Genomic DNA, 18,456 nt, shown 5'->3' with positions numbered 1-18,456 from the left:
TAAGGCAGCAGGAAACCAACAAACTAAAATTCCTGTGATCTATTCCAAGACTGCAAATTGAAAATTGAAACACTATTTCAAATTATAGTTTGTAGTGTTTTATCATAAGCCAATATTACTCTGTATTAAAGAAAAGGAGGCTTGAGAAACTCAGAGAATAAAATCCACTTTTGCAGTTTACATGAGATTACAGCTGTGGAAGAAATTTTTCTGCTGCTGCTAAAGCCAGGAAAAAAAAATCTTTGTTTGTTTTTTGTTTTTTGCAGAATTTGCAAAAACAATAACTTTAAATCAGCCATCCTGATCTACCACAGGCTCTGGGTAATTATCCCCAGTAGGTCCCTTTAGTGAGTCAGTTTCTATTTTTTTCACCAAAAGTAGTTTCTTTCTGACATTTTCACGCAGTCTTTCTGTTTGCTAAAATAATAAAGTCTCTTATTACAAAAACATCAACAACTGTCAAGGATTTTGTTTCTCCAAGGCTCAGCTCTCAAGTCTTCTGACTTAGTAGCTAATATGGCAATCTTAATCATGAATTTCATGCAAATCCTTTTTTTTTTTTTTTTAACCAGATTAATGAAACAAATAAAGACTGGCCCACTGCTCTACTTAGTTGTCAAAAACCTATGCTGCAAACCTGAAGTCTCTTCGTGAATTTCTGGAAGATTCTTTTATTTATTTATTTTTGTTCTGGTCTTAAAGAACCCGTATAAGGCAAGAAGAAAAATCAGCTAAGGAGAACTTCCACTTCCTGTCAAGATGGAGAAACAGGAACAGTTTACTCTTCCACTTGAAACAACAAAAAAATAGACAAAACATAAAAACGATAGTTTTTAAGACACTGAGTCACCAGGCAATGCAGGATACTGAGCCCTCAGATATGTGAAACAAGTGAGGTGGACCCTATGATTCCTCTACCTTACTACCTTAAGGGAATTTCTAGGCCACAGAACAGGGAGGGGAACCCAGGTGGAGTGTAGAAGACTCCATGAGCTGAGGAAATGAAATGGAGGGTCTGAGGAGACCAAAACAGCTTGAGTTCACAGAACAGAGTACCAGAAAGGAAAGAGCTGGGCAGAGAGAGAACTTCAGATCTCTGAAAAATACTCATTCTGAGTATGGGTAAATGCATTCATGTAGAGATACTACCTACAACCAGAGAAAGGACCACCCAAAATGGTACCTAGTGAGCACTCACTGGAGAGAATAGTGGCTGCCATTCACCAGGAAGACTGGAAAACCTCAAGATTTACATGGCATTGAGTATAGTATTCAGAAGGGTCTTGCTTCAGTAGTAATAAATAATTAGCCCATGACTAAAACTACTCTGGTCTAGCTAGTAATTCCTAAAAACAAGGGTAGAAAAGATCAAACTGTTTCCAAGTAACTTAACTGTGTCCCAGAACAAAGCTCAAGAATATTTATAGGAACACAAAAATATACAGCATCCCACAAGGTATAATTTACAATGTCTGGCATCCAATCAAAAATTTCCAGACACACAAAAAAACCAGAAAAATATGATACATAATGAGGAGATAAATCAATCAATTGAATCTGATTAAGAACTAACCACAGATGTTAGAGTTAGCAGAGAAGGATATTAAAATGGTTATTATAATTGTATTCCATATGTTCAAAAAGTTAAGCAAAAACATGAAAAGCATAAAAAGATCCAAATCAAACTTTTAATGATTAAAACTAAAACGTGTAAGATGAAAAATATACTTTCCATAATTAACAGCAGATTAGACATGGAGGAAGAAAAGATTAGTGAACTTGAAGGCATGGAAATAAAAGCAACTCAAAATGAAACATAGAAGACATAACTGTTAAAAACTGGACAAAGTGTTAGGCGTGGGACAACTCAAACAGCCTAATATATGAGTAACTGAAGTCATAATGGAGGGGAAATATTTGAAGATATTATGGATGAAAATTTTCCAAACTTGACAAAAATGACAAACCCGTATATATAAGAAGCTTAGCAAACCCTAAGCAAAAGAAACATAAAGAAAAGAATACTAAGGCACAGAATAATAAAATTCAACAAAATGGGTGATAAATAGGAAATCTTATAAGCAGTAGAAGGAAAAAATATATATACAGAAACAGAAATAAGGGCCACAGTAAATTTCTGTTACAAACAATGTAAAAGTAAAAAACAGTAGGGCAATATCTTAAAAGTATTGGGAGGAAAAAACTATTCTAGAATTCTATACCCACTGAAAAAAAAATTTCAAAACTGAAAGCAAAATAAAGACTTGAGACATATAAAAGCAAAATAATATGTCAGTCTCTTTGAGAAAATTGATGAAATTAATAAATCTCTAGCCCGACTGGTCAGAGTAAAAGAAGGAAGATACAAATTGTCAGTAGTAGGCATGACAGAAGTGAAACCAGGGTAAATTTTACAAATATCAAAAAGATACTAAGGGAATATTATATACAACCTTATTCGAATAAACTCTACAACTTAGATACAGTGGACAAATTCTTTGAAAGATACAAACTACCAAAGCTTACTCAAGAAAAAAATTAGGTAATATAAACAGCCCTCCACTATTAAAGAAATTAAATCAGTAGTTACACAATTTCCCACAAAGAAATGCTGAGGTCCACATGGCTTCACTTGATAATTCTACCAAAGATTCAAGGAAGAGATAGTGTCCATTCTACACAAATTATTGCATAAAATTGAAAAGGAGAGGACATTCTTCAACTCACTCTATGAGGCCAGAATTAGATGTCCAAAACAGATAAAGATATTACAGGAAAAGAAAACTGCAGGCCAACATCCCTCATGAACATTGATGAAAAAGTTGTTACTGAAATTTGAGCAAATTAAATCCAACGCCAGGTTAAAGGATAATATATCATGACCAAGTGTGCAAGGTTGGTTTAACAATAGAAAATCAATGAATGTAATCCACAATAATAAAAAACAAAAGAAATGTATAAACTATATGATCATCTCAATAGATGTAGAAGAAAGCATTTGACAAATATCAATGTACATTCTTTATTTGCTTTAAAAAAGGAATTTTACTGCTTTAAAAAAGGCACTTTCTCAACTTGATGAAGGGCTTCTACAAAAATATAGCTTAAAAAAATAAGGAATAGCTAAGATCAGGAACAAAGTAAGATATCCACTCTCACCACTTCTCTTTCACATTATGTTGGAATTTCTTGTCAATGCAATAAAGCAAGAAAAAGAAATAAAAGATATCCAAGTTGAAAAGAAATAAATAAAACTCTTTATTCACAAATGACACAATTATTCATGTAGAAAATCCACTGGAATCTATATTTTTGAAATAAGCTACTAGAATTATTAAATGAGTTGAGGCAATGCTGCAGGATAAAAAGATCAATACATAAAAATATATTTTGTTTTATATATTAGCAATGAACTACCAGAAGTTAATATTTTGAAAACAATGCCATTAAAAATGGCCTCAAAAATATGAAATAATTAGAAATAAAAATGTCAAAAGATTGTAAAAGACCTGTGCACTGAAAACTATAAAACATTGCTGAAAGTAATTAAATATCATCTAAATAAATGGTGAGATATACAGGTTGTGTATTCCTCATCCAAACTGCTTGGAACCAGAAGTGTTTGGGATTGTACATTTTTTTGGATTTGGAATATTTGCATATGCATAATGAGATATCTTGGGAATGGGTCTCAAGTATAAACACAAAATGCATTTGTTTTATATACACCTTATGTACACAGCCTAAAGGTAATTTTATACAAAATTTTTTATACTTTTGTGCAGAAAACAAAGTTTGTGTACATTGAACCATAAGAAAGCAAAGGTGTCAGATGTGTAATTTTCCACTTGCGGCATCATGTCATTACTCAAAAAGTTTCAGATTTTAGAGCATTTCAAATTTCAGATTTTCAGATTAGTAATGTTCTACCTATGTTGTGTTCATTAGTCAAAAGACACAATAATGCTAAGAAAGCACTCTTCCCAAACCAATCCATACATTTAAACCAATCCCAATTAAAATTCTAGCAGGGTTTTTGTAGAAATTAACTGATTCTAAAATTGATATAAAAATTCAAAGGACCCAGAATAGCCAAAACAACTCTGAAAAAAAAAAAAAAAGATGAACAAATTTAGAGAACTAACACTTATTATGAAGCTACAATAATCAAGACAGTTTGGTACTGGTGTAAAGATAGACAAATAGACAAATGGAACAGAAGAGAGTCCAGAAATAGACCCACACATATACAGACAAATGATTTTGACAAAGTTTCAAAGGCAATTCAGTAGAGAAAGATTAGTCTTTTCAACAAATGGTGCTGGAATAATTGGATATATATATATATGCAAGAAAAAAAATAAACTTTGATCTATATCTTGCACCATAAAATTAACTCAACATGAATCATAGACCTAAATGTAAAACTTAAACCTATAAAACTTTTAGGAGAAAACTTCTGCAACTTTGATTAGGTAAAGATTCCTTAGATATGATACCAATATCATAATCTGTAAAAGAAAATATAGATAAATTGGACATTATCATAATTTTAAAACTTCTACCTTTTGAAATACACTGCCAGCAAAATGAAAAGACAAACCAGATATTTGGGAGAAAATACCTGCAAACCACATATCTGATTTAAGACTTATATCCAAAATATATTTATATATATATTTAAAATTCTTAAAATTCAGTAATAATAAAACAATGGACAAAAGATTTGAATAGACACTTCATCAAAGAAAACAATAAACATGAAAAGATTCTCAACACCATTAAGTTAAAATCACAATGAGATAGCATTATAGACCTATTAGAATGGCTAATTTTAAAAAAATACACCATATCTGGTTTTAGCAAGAATTCTGAGCAACTGAAACTCTCATACACTGATGATAGAAATGTAAAATGATTCAACTACTTTGGAAAACCATCTTACAGTTTCTTAAAAAGCAAAACATACACATACATATAATCCATGCAACCTACTTCCAAGTATTTCCCCCAAGATAATTAAAGTATCTGTCAATATAAAGATTTGTACACAAATGTTCATAGTAAACTTATATGTAACATCCTGGGTTACCCAGGGGCCTCCAGTGGGACAGAACCAATAGGATATATATAAAGGGGAGTTTATTAAGTCTTAACTCACACAATCACAAGGTACCACAATAGGCCGTTTGCAGGCTAAGGAACAAGGAGAGCCAGTCCGAGTTCCAAAACTGAAGAAGTTGGAGTCCGATGTTTGAGATCAGGAAGCATCCAGCACAGGAGAAAGGCTGGGAGGCTGGGCCATCTAGCCTTTTCACATTTTTCTGCCTCCTTTATATTTGCTGGCAGCTGATTAGACGGTGCCCACCCAGGTTAAGAGTGGGTCTGCCTTTCCCAGTTCACTGACTCAAATGTTAATCTCCTTTGACAACACCCTCACAGATACCCAGGATCAATACTTTGCATCCTTCAATGCAATCAAGTTGACACTCAGTATTAACAATCACAAGTCCACCCTTTGTCAACTTGACCCACACACATCTCCTGAGATCATACATACTCTTCAAATAACGATACTAAAATAGGTCATAATTATGCTCAAGATAATACAACTATCCTTCATAGTACTACCATTCATAAAGCCAGAAATGCACCAATCCTCAACCCAGATACTATTACCTAAAGTTAACAACACTTAAATGCTGATAGGAAGTCAAAATCTTATGTCACATAATAAAGGAAAAAGAAAGTCAAGGTTTTTCTTAGTACAAAGTGTACATGCATAAACATGGTTTTAACAAAATCAAGAGGAAATATTCATGACAATTATAGTCCTCGTTTTTGCAACTGGTCACGTAGTCGTAGCTGGTATTGATGACTAACTTCTTCTACTACCCATTCTGTATGCTCTTTGCCTTCAGCAAGCACCTCAACAGGTCATAGTTTTTTTTCCTGGTGGAGTGACCCAAATCTTCATTCCTGAAGAGTCTGGGCCATCTGTAGTCCTGCCTGGATTGGGCTGCTGTAGTTTCCCATTGACTTTAATCATAGGCATGGTAATACTAAGAGATGCCCTAATGGGTCTCCTGTATTCCATGCATACTCTTCCTTGCTTCTGTTGTGGAATAGTAGAATGATTTCATGTTGGGATAGTCCAGGTAAATCACCCCAGCCAACACTGTAACTCCCTTCTTAGCCTGTTGACTTAAAGGTAGGAGGAACCCAAAGTGTCCAGGTGGCAATATTAACCTCCAGTTTAATGGAATTTTTCTGTCTCCAGGTCGCAGTGTTCTTCCCTCTGGAACTAAGACTTCTAGGCCAGCAGAACGTAATGTTGCGGGAACAGGAAGCAAAAATGTTGCTAGTGCATCCCTAGGGGTGATGGTGAATGCTGATGATCAAGGGATGCCACTTCCACTTCCACCCCTTGATTCCTGGCTATGGGAGAAAGAGTACCATACATTGGATGCCGATTCAGAGCATACACAGCCTTCTGGAGAACTTTGCCCCAGCCCTGCAAAGTACTGTCGCTTAGTTGGCATTGTAATTGTGACTTCAAAAAGCTATTCTACCGTTCTATCAACCCATCTTCTTCAGGATGATGTGGAACATAGGAAGACCAGTGAATTCCATGAGCATGAGCCCAATGACACACTTCTTTAGCCGTAAAGTAAGTGCCTTGGTCAGAGACAAAGCTGTGTGGAATACCATGACACTGGATAAGGCATTCTGTGAGTCCACAGATGGTAGTCTTGGCAGAAGCATTGCATGCAGGATAGGCAAACTTATATCTGGAGTAAGTGTACATTCCAGTAAGGACAAAATTCTGTGCTTTCCATCATGGAAGAGGTCCAATATAATCAACCTGCCACCGGGTGGCTGGCTGATCACCCCAAGGAATGTTGCCATATCAAGGGCTCAGAGTTGGTCTCTGCTGCTGGCAAATTGGGCACTCAGCAGTGACCATAGCCAGGTTAGCCTTGGTGAGTGGAAGTCCATGTTGCTAATCCCATGCGTAACCTCCAGCCCTGCCACCACGGCCAATTTGTTCATGGGCCTGTTGGGCAATGACAGGGATGGCTGGGGAAAGAGGCTGGTTGGTGTCCACAGAATGGGTCACTCTAGCCACTTGATTATTAAAATCTTCCTCTGCTGTGGTCACACGTTGGTGAGCACTCACAAGTGATACAAGTATCTTCACAGTTTTTGACCACTCAGAGAGGTTCATCCGCATACCTCTTTCCCAAATTTCTTTGTCACCATTTTTCCAATCATGCTTCTTCCACGTCCCTGACCATCCAGCCAAACCATTGGCTACAGTCCATGACTCAGTATATAATCGCACATCTGGCCATTTCTCCTTCCATGCAATGTGCACAACCAGGTGCACTGCTCAAAGTTCTGCCCACTAGGAAGATTTTCCTTTACCGCTGTCCTTCAGGGATGTCCTAGTAAGGGGTTGTAGTGCTGCACCTCTCCACTTTTGGGTGGTGCCTGCATATCATGCAGAACCATCTGTGAACCAGGCCCTAGTCCTCCCTTCCTCTGTCAACTGATCATAGGGAACTCCCCATGAGACCATCGGTGTAGGCTGAGGGAGAGAAGGCAGGGTGGCAGAAGTGGAGACCATGGGCATTTGAGCCACCTCCTCAAATGCATGTAGGCATGTAACTTACTTGTGCCTTCAGGACCTGCATGTAACTTACTTGTGCCTTCAGGACCTGCTCAAGCCCAATCATGTATATACCACTTCCATTTGATGATGGAATGCTGCTGCGCATGACCCACTTTATGGCTAGATGGATCAGAAAGCACTCAGTTCATGATAGGGAGTTCAGGTCTCATGGTGACTTCATTTCCCATAGTTAAACGTTGTTTCCACCAAAGCCCAGTAACAGTCCAAGAGCTGTCTCTCAAAAGGAGAGCAGTTATCTGCAGAAGGCGGCAGGGCCTTGCTCCAAAATCCTAGAGACCTTCACTGTGATTCACCTATGAGGGCCTGCCAAAGCCTCCAAACAGCATCCTTATCCACCACTGACACCTCAAGCACCATTAGATCTGTTGGGTCATATGGCACAAGTGGTAGAGCAGCTTGCACAGCAGCCTGAACCTGTTGCAGAACCTTCTCCTGCTCTGGACCCCACTCAAAACTGGCTTCAGGTCACTGGATAAATGGGATGGAGTAACAGACCTAAATGAGGAAGGTGTTGCCTCCTAAATCTAAATAGGCCCACTAGGCATTCCTCTTTCTTGGTTGTAGGAGGGGCCAAATGCAGCAACTTATCCTTCACCTTAGAAGGAATATCGTAACAGGCCCCACACCACTGTACCACTAGAAATTTTGCCGAGGTAGAAGGTCCCTGAATTTTAGTCAGACTTATTTGCTGTCCTCTGGTATGCAAATGTCTCACAAATAAGTCCAGTGTGTTTGCTACTTCTTGCTCACTGGATACAAGCATCATAATGTCATCAGTGTAATGGACCAGTGTGATATCTTGTGGAACCAAAAAGCGATCAAGATCTCTCCAAATAAGATTATGACACAAAGCTGGAGAATTGATATACCCCTGAGGTATGACAGTAAAGGTATATTGCTGGCCTTGCCAGGTGAAGGCAAATTGCTTCTGGTGGGCCTTATGGACGGAAATAGAGAAAAAGGCATTTGCCAAATCAATGGCTGTATACCAGGTACCAAGAGATGTGTTAATTTGCTCAAGCCATGAAACCACATCTGGTACACTAGCTGCAATTCAAGTCACCACTTGGTTAAGCTTACAATAATCCACTGTCATTCTCCAAGACCCATCTGTCTTCTGCACTGGCCAGAGAGGAGAGTTGAATGGGGATGTGGTGGGAATCACCACCACTGCGTCCTTCAAGTCCTTGATGGTGGCAGTAATCTCCACAGTCCCTCCAGGGATGTGATATTGTTTTTGGTTTACTATTTTTCTAGGTAGAGGCAACTCTAATTGTTTCCATTTGGTCTTTCCCACCATAACAGCCTCCACCTTACCAGTCAGGGAACCAATGTGGGGGTTCTAGCTGCTAAGTATGCCTATGCCAATTATGCATTCTGGCAACCACAGGTTGAGTCCAGGGGCATGCTTTAATTCAGACTTGAGCTAAAACTCCATTAATTACCTAACCTCTGTATGCCCCTCGTTTAACTAGAGGACCACAATAACATTTTGGGCCCCCTGGAATCAATGTCAGCCCAGAGCCAGTATCCAGTAGTCTCTGAAATGTCTGATCATTTCCTTTTCCCCAGTGCAGTTACCCTACTAAAAGGCTGGAGGTCTCCTTGGGGAAGGATGGGAGAAAGATTAACAGCATAAATTATCAGTAGTGTAGTGAGGTCCTTCCTCAAGGGAACTTCATTCAAGGTCTCTGGGTCTGTAAACTGGCTCAAGTCTGGAAATTGATTGAGGGGCCATGATTCTCTGTTTTTATAATTCAAATTAGTCTTTTGTCCACTGGACCTAGAAGTTTTCTGCTTATATAAATTAAGTAAGAATGTAGTAGGCTTCCTATCAATTTTACTTCTAAGAACGCCATGATTAATTAACCAATGCCGGAGCTCTACACGAGTCAGACTATACTGATTGCTGCTTTCCCCTACTGTCTATTAAAGTAGCTATGCCCACCTTGCCTTTGATGGTGGAGTGCTATCACGTGGCCCCTGCCACCTCGTGATCCAATTATTCCCACTCTATTTAAATTTTGTAGTTGAGCAACTGAAGCTCCCACTGTTAGATATGACATACAGAGAAGAGCAATTACAGGGCTCTTCAAAGGTGCAGGTGCTGCCCTCACAAACCTATTTTGCAAGGCATTGGTCAAGGGTATACCTTCTGGACCCTCCCAGCTGGGATGAGTAGGCCTAAAGTGACTAATGCTCTCCATCATCCCAATCTCCCTAAGCCTTTGGATCCCTTTCTCCACATTAAACCAGGGGAGATCAGGCATTTCCAGCTTGCTCACAGTGGGCCATCTTTTAATCCATATTTCAGCTAACCAAGCAAATATACGATTAGAACCTTTTTTAACTCCCTGAACTGCAACATTTAATGCAGAATCCCTACCTATTGGGCCCAAATCAAAAAATTCAGCCTGGTCCAACTCTATGTTCCTTCCACCATTATCCCACACACTTAATATCCATTCCCATGCCTGTTCTCCAGATTTCCACTTATATAAATTAGAAAACTCAAGTAGTTCTTTTTCAGTGTAGCGCACCTCCTCATGGGTCCCACCCTCAACCTCACCTCTAGCAGACCACCAGGACTTTAGTCTAGTTATAGGTCGAGAAGCAAACAGGGGTGTTGGGGGTGGCTCCTGAGGAGAATCAACATTATCTTACAGGGAAACTGCCTCAGGGGAGGCCATCACTATTGCTTCAGGCAGCACAGGGTTTATCTCCTCAGACAAAGGTGGAAAGGCTAATGGCTGCATGGGCCAGGGAGGGGATATTGCCACTACTGGGAATGGGGAAGCTGTTTCTTCTGGCAAAAAAGGTTCATCAGAGTTTACAAACTCAGTGTCCCCAGCTTCATCAGGGTCCTCCCACACATCCCCATTTCAAGTTGCAGGATCTCATTCTTTTCTAATCAATGCCCTCACTTTAACAGTAGACACCTGGCAAAGCTGTGCATGTACCTTTCATTGCAGATCAACTACTCTCATGATAAGAGTCTGTGTCTGTTTTCCACAATTTCAGCCCTTTCTCTACAGGAGATAAGACTCTTGCTCAGGGAAATCTTAGCAGATATGAGGCTCAGTATCTGCTTCTGAGGCCGGGAGTTGGAATCCCTGAGTACATCATCTTCTTTCATCACTTTGTCCACTGAACTTACAAGGAACAAACCAGCTTCATTATGTTCCTTGGTTCTCCACATATGGTCAAAGGTATTATGTATAGAGTCAATAAACTCCTTCCCTCTCACGAGCAGTGAATTAGGAGTATCAAACGCATTTATTTTGCATAACTCTCTAAATAGTTTATGCTAAGGACTATCAGTGTTCTCTACACTATTAGAAGTAGAGTCCTTAGCATTTTGGGGTCTAATCATATTAAGAAGCCAACTCCAGAAACACCAAAACTAACAAAGTAACTCCATCCTTAATGTTCCTCTAAAACCACTCCTGGTACCAAAATCTGTATTAGTCAGAGTTCTCTAGAGGGACAGAGCTAATAGGATATATATATATATATGAAGGGGAGATTATTAAGTATTAACTCACAAGGTCCCACAATAGGCCATCTGCAAGCTGAAGAGCAAGGAGAGCCAGTCTGAGTTCCAAAATTGAAGAACTTGGAGTCTGATGTTTGAGGTCAGGAAGCATCCAGCACAGGAGAAAGGTGTAGGCTGGGAGGCTAGGCCAGTGTAGCCTTTTCATGTTTTTCTGCCTGCTTTATATTTGCTGGCAGCTGATTAGATGGTGCCCACCCAGATTAACAGTGGGTCTTCCTTTCCCAGTCCACTGACTCAAATGTTAATCTCCTTTGGCAACACCTTCACAGACATATGCAGGATCAATACTTTGCTTTCTTCAATCCAATCAAGTTGACACTTACTATTAACCATCACAAATCCCATAAATGTAAACAGCACAGTGTTCAGCATAGGAAAACAGAAAAACAAACTGTCATATAGCCTCACAGTGGAATAATACGCATCAATGGTAAAAGAATGAACTAATGATACAAGCGACAACATACATGAGTCTCAAAATAATTATGCTGCTGAAACATGCCAGACTCTCCTGCCCTCCAAAAATACATACTGTTAGATTCCATTCATATGTTTCTAGAAAACACAAACTAGCATACTGTGATTTAAAAAAATTTCTGTCTCATTGATCTGTCTAATATCAACAGTTGGGTGTTAAAGTCTCCCACTATTATTGTGTGGGAATCTAAGTCTCTTTGTAGGTCTCTAAGAACTTGTTTTATGAATCTGGGTGCTCCTGTATTGGGAGTATATATATTTAGGATCGTTAGCTCTTCTTGTTGCATTGATCCCTTTACCATTATGTAATGCCCTTCTTTGTCTTTTTTGATCTTTGTTGGCTCAAAGTCTGCTTTACTAGATGCTAGGATTGCAACCCCTGCATTTTTTTGCTTTTTATTTTCTTGGTAAATATTCCTCCATCCCTTTATTTTGAGCCTAAGTGTGTCTTTGCATGTGAAATGGGTCTCCTGAATACAGCACACCGATGGGTCTTGACTCTATTCAATTTGCCAGTCTGTGTCTTTTAATTGGGGCATTTAGCCCATTTACATTTAAGGTTAATATTGTTATGTGTGAATTTGATCCTGTCATCATGATACTAGCTGGTTATTTTGCATATTAGTTTATTCAGTTTCTTCATTGTATCATTGGTCTTTACATTTTTGGGTGTTTTTGCAGTGGTTGGTGACAGTTTTTCCGTTCCATATTTAGTGTTTCCTTCAGGAGCTCTTGTAAGGCAGGCCTGGTGGTGACAAAATCCCTCAGCATTTGCTTGTCTGGAAAGGATTTTATTTCTCCCTCGCTTATGAAGCTTAGTTTGGTTGGATATGAAATTCTGGGTTGAAAATTCTTTTAAGAATGCTGTGGCCAGGTGTGATGGCTCACGCATGTAATCCCAGCACTTTGGGAGGCCAAGGTGGGCAGATCATGAGGTCAGGAGAGCGAAAGCACCCTGATTAATATGGTGAAATCCCGTCTCTACTAAAAATACAAAAAATATATATATATTAGCCGGGCGTGTTGGGGGCACCTGTAGTCCCAGCTACTCAGGAGGCTGAGGCAGGAGAATGGCATGAACCCAGGAGGCAGAGCTTGTAGTGAGCTGAGATGGCACTACTGCACTCCAGACTGAGTGACAGAGTGAGACTCCATCTCAAAAAAAAAAGAAAAGAAAAAAAAAAAGAATATTTAATATTGGCCCCCACTGTCTTCTGGCTTGTAGGGTTTCTGCAGAGAGACTGCTGTTAGTCTGATGAGCTTCCCTTTTTGGGTAACCTGACCTTTCTCTCTGGCTGCCCTTAACATTTTTACTTTCATTTCAACCTTGGAGAATCTGATGACTATGTGTCATGGGGTTGCTATTCTCAAGGAGTATCTTAGTGGTGTTCTCTGTATTTCCTGAATTTGAATGTTGGCCTGTCTTGCTAGGTTGGCAAAGTTCTCCTGGATAATAACCTGAAGTGTGTTTACCAGCTTGGTTCCATTCTCCGTGTCACTTTCACATATACCAATCAATCACAGGTTTGGTCTTTCACATATGATCTTTTCCATATCTCTTCGAGGCTTTGTTTGTTCCTTTTCATTCTTTTTTTTCTAATCTTGTCTTCACGCCTTATTTCAGTAAATTGATCTTCAATCTCTGATATCATTTCGTCTGCTTGATCAATTCAGCTATTGATACTGGTATATACTTCAAGAAGTTCTCGTGCTGTGTCTTTAAGCTCCATCAGGTCATTTATATTCTTCTCTAAATTGGTTATTCTATATAGCAGTTCCTGTAACCTTTTATCAAGGTTCTTAGCTTCCTTGCATTGGGTTAGAACATGCACCTTTAGCTCAAAGGAGTTTGTTATTACCTACCTTCTGAAGCCTACTTCTGTCAATTCATCAAACTCATTCTCCGTCCAGTTTTGTGCCCTTGCTGGACAGAAGTTGCGATCACGTGGAGGAGAAGAGGCATTCTGGTTTTTGGAATTTTCAGCATTTTTGCACTGTTTTTTCCTCATCTTTGTCGATTTATCTACCTTTGGTCTTTGATGTTGGAGGCTAAAGACCTTTGGATGGGGTTTCTGTAGGGGAGTCCTTTATATTGATGTTGATGTTGTTGCTTTCTGTTTGCTAGTTTTTCTTCTAACAGTCAGGCCCCTCTTCTGCAGGTCTGCTGCGGTTTGCTGGAGGTCCACTCCAGACCCTATTCACCTGGGTATCACCAGTGGAGGCTGCAGAACAGGAAGGATTGCTGCCTGCTCCTTCCTCTGGAAGCTTTGTCTCAGAGGGGCACCAGCCTGATGCCAGCCGGAGCTCTCCTGTATGAGGTGTCTGCTGACCCCTCTTGGGAGGTTTCTCCCAGTCAGGAGGCACAGGGGTCAGGAACACACTTGAGGCAGTCTTTCCATTAGCAGAGCTGGTGCGCTGTGCTGTGAGAATCTCTCTTGTCAGGATCAGCTGCTCTCTTCAGAGCTGGCAGCCAGGAATGATTAAATCCGCTGAAGCCCACAGCCACCCCTTCCCCCAGGAACTCTGTCCCAGGGAGATGGGGGTTTTGTCTGTATACCCCTGATGGGCTGTTACCTTTCCTTCAGAGATGCTCTGCCCAGTGAGGAGGAATCTAGAGAACCAGTCTGACCACAGCTGCTTTGCTGCACCCAGGCCAGACCTCCCAGCCTCCTTAGTTCAGCCATTGTGGAAGACAGTGTGGTGATTCCTGAAGGATCTAGAACCAGAAATACCATTTGATCCAGCAATCATCCCATTACTGGATATACACCCAAAGGATTATAAATCATTCTACTATAAAGATACGTGTGCACACATAGTTTTATTGCAGCACTATTTACAATAGCAAAGACTTGGAACCAACCCGATTGTCCATCAATGATAGACTGGATAAAGAAAATGTGACACATATACACCATGGTATATTATGCAGCCATAATGAGTTCATACCTTTTGCAGGGACATGGATGAAGCTGGAAGTCATCATCTTCAGCAAACTAACACAAGAACAGAAAACGAAACACTGCATGTTCTCACTCATAAGTGGGAGTTGAACAATGAGAACACATGGACTCAGGGAGGGGAGCATCACATACTGGGGCCTGTCAAGGGGCAAGGGGAGGGAGAGCATCAGGACAAATACCTAATGCATGCGGGGCTTGAAACCTGGATGACAGGTTGATGGGTGCAGGAAACTACCATGGCACATGTATAGCTATGTAACAAACTGTACGTTCTGCACATGCATCCAAGAACTTACAGCAAAATTTAAAAATAAAAAATAAAAACTTTACAAGATTTTGGGGAAAAAAACAGATCAGTGGTTGACTGGGGCTGGGATGGAGCCACGAGGAGAGACAGAAGAAAAGGATACAAAGGAGCATGAGGAAAGCTCTGGGGGTAATGGAAATTTTCATTATCTTGATTATGTTGACATTTCGTGGGTGTAAACATAGGTCAAAACTTATCAAACTGTACACTTCAAATATGTACTATTGACGTTATTGCAGTTATTCCTCAACAGTGCTGATAAAAAGTTTAAATATGAAATAAGTAGAATTGATTCTTCCCTTTATACAAGAATAAAGATTGAAGTGGTGTCTTTGATGACCCAACAAATAATCCTCAGGCAGAAACCCTGAGAGGAAACAAGGTTCATCTAGAAGTACAACTAATTCCTCTTTACCAAAAGCTAAAATAGGTAAGGTTGTATCTAGGTGTCTGGAGCCTGAATGTTTATTTCAGGGTTCATCTTTAAGAAAAGATATACAAACTGAAAAATATGATATTGAGTACAAAAGTGATTATTAATATAGAATATGAAACCAGAAAATCTTTCAAACGTTAAAAGACCAACAAAAACTACAAATAACACAAAATTCATGAAAAATAAAATAATATTTTATTACCTAACCACTTAATACACTGTTTTACAGCTTTATTGAAGTACAATGAATAAAAAATAACTGCATCTTATAAAATAGTTGTATATTTAATATATACAATTTGAAGAGTTTGAAAATACACATACACCCATGATACCATTACCACAAGCAAGGTAATATAGCATATCCACTATCTCCAATAGTTTCCTTGTGTCCCTTTGCTTTTCTGCAAGTGATAAGAATGCTTCATGTAAGATCTATCCTCTTCACAAATTTTTAAGTGCACAATACCACATTATTAACTGTGGGCACTATGTTGTACAGCAAATCTCTAAAACGTATTTATCTTGTATAACTATAACTTTATACCCACTAAAGAACTCAAAAGCAGAAAATAGAATGGAGAGTTCCAGAGGATGAGTTGTTAATCTACTTCTTAACACTTTTTAATGCAAACTCTTTGATAACCTTTTCATATGATGATGATTTTTATAACATTGTCTATAAGAAAATATAAAGATAATTCACTCTTACACACACACACACACACACACACACAGCATCAATAATTGTATATGCTGTATTATTTGTTATGTTCCTGACAGGAAACTTCCTTTTTCACTTCATATTGATCAGAACTGAATCGTCAGCTGGCAGTTTTATATTTCTGATAATTGGAACAATTTCCATAGAGTAGCATCTGTTTCTACATTTCACCAGAGGTTTCTCCTCACTACACATGTACTTCTAGTGCTAGACACCTTAGTATCCATTCATATCCTGATAAAACCTCTGACCAAGCAGGTTCTTGTCACGATGCCAGGTGAGTTGGCACAGTTGAAAGAATATGTGTTCCTAGAAGGCAATCCTACACTGAGATGTCTACCAATATCTTAAATAAATATGGGAGTGTCTATGATATGCATAATATACCCCACTTTAATTGCATTCACAACAGAACTTTCCCTTAGCCAGAGTCCAAAAATTTCTGCGGTCATTCCCCTATTATCCAAACCAAGCAAAAATATAATGGGCCGGGGAGGATTAGAGTGAGGAAAAATACAGTAGTCTTGACCAACTGCAGTTAAAATATTTAGCTTTTCAACTTTGTGAAAAATCATATAACCACATGAACACATTGCTAGGGTCTCTCTCAAAGCCTTGGAAGCGCCCCTCCAACGGAGGGATCTTAAAGCTTAATCTTTCTTAGTTTCACAGTAAAATTACCTTTGAAACGAGTCATTATTACTTCTTCCTACACCTTCTTATTTTGTCTGTACTGTTTACTTTTTTCTTTACAGTGATTCCTCAGTTTCTCAATTTTCTCAGGATATACTGATAGGGATCTGGATTTATATGTGATACATATGACACCTTGACAACCATAGCTATGTGTTCTTATCACATTTAGGGGAAAGACTGGAGATAACAAGGAATTATCACAATAAAGGAAAATATATTTTGCTTAATTTATGTTAGCATATTTTAATGTTTCACAGAGAAATGAATGCGCACATACATTTTTCTAAATTAAGCATATATAAATAATTTGAAAACTTTACTTATCAAACTTAGACCCCAGTTTTTATTATTCCTACTGGAATTAAAACTTCAATTAACTAGAATTATCAGAGAAAGGCATCATTTAATTAGTTTTCTTTTCTGCCTAACTTAAAATCATTAACCAAAACATTCTTGTTTTTGTTCTGTATTGTTCAGAATCTTTGTAAATTTTAAGTGGGCAACTTTTCTCACTTAGCAAGAAGAATAGCCTGAATGTAATCTTATTTGATTAATTAGTTGCTGAATTGTTTCAGGAGTGTGATTGTGGAAGTCAAGTCTCATCATACCAGAGATTTGGAAGATATAAATGTTTTTAATGAAAGACCAGTCCTGGGGAGTGCCTTGTATTACTTACAACTCCCATGTTGAAATTGACATGAACCCCATAAAGTAGCTCAAACTACAAGTTGTTGTTTGAGCAAATATGTTTACAATTGAGTCCAGAAGCAGGTCTTACTTCAGGTAAGGCTTGATCTAGTAGTCCAAAAGTTGTTGTTATGACCCTGAATTCCCTCTGTCTTCTGCCCCAGTGACTTCAAACTAAGGCTCTACACAGTGGTTGCCACACCAGAAACAGGCTCTCTCCTATAGGTAAAAAAAAATGTTTCCACCATTTCAGAACTCACATTTTTTTGCAAGACAGTTAAAGAAGAGAGCTTCTCATTCCAAGGTGACAAGCAAATATCTCCTTCTATCTCATTGGCTCTGATTGAGCTATCTACTTATCTTTGAGCCAGGCAGTATGGGAGGGGGAAATTAGAGAGAGGAATATAATATAGTGGTTGGCCTAAGTCAATCTGGGCTCACTCCTAAGACAGGCGGTGGGGTCAATTCCATACAAACTAAATGTCTGTGATGTGGTGTGATATGGGGGACAGGGAGTGAAGATAAAATTTCCCAAAGGAAAATAATGGTAAGGGAGAATGGATGTCAGGCACACAACCAACAAATGTCCACCACAACATCCATGAAAAGGCTTTGAATTTAGGCTCAGACAGTCCAGAGTTCACAACCTGTCTTAGATTGTTTTGTGCTGCTATAACAGAATACCAGTATCTGAGTAATTTCTGAAGAAAAAAAATGTTTTCACAATAGCAAAGACTTGGAATCAACCCAAATGTCATCAGTGACAGACTGGATTAAGAAAATGTGGCACATATACACCATGGAATACTATGCAGCCATAAAAAAGGATGAGTTTGTGTCCTTTGTAGGGACATGGATGCAGCTGGAAACCATCATTCTTAGCAAACTATCACAAGAACAGAAAACCAAACACC

Source organism: Papio anubis, chromosome 2 (assembly GCF_008728515.1).
Source record: "Papio anubis isolate 15944 chromosome 2, Panubis1.0, whole genome shotgun sequence".
NCBI classification, from domain to species: Eukaryota; Metazoa; Chordata; class Mammalia; order Primates; family Cercopithecidae; genus Papio; species Papio anubis.
The sequence above is the reverse complement of the archived record's forward strand: the minus strand, read 5'-3'. Positions refer to the sequence as shown.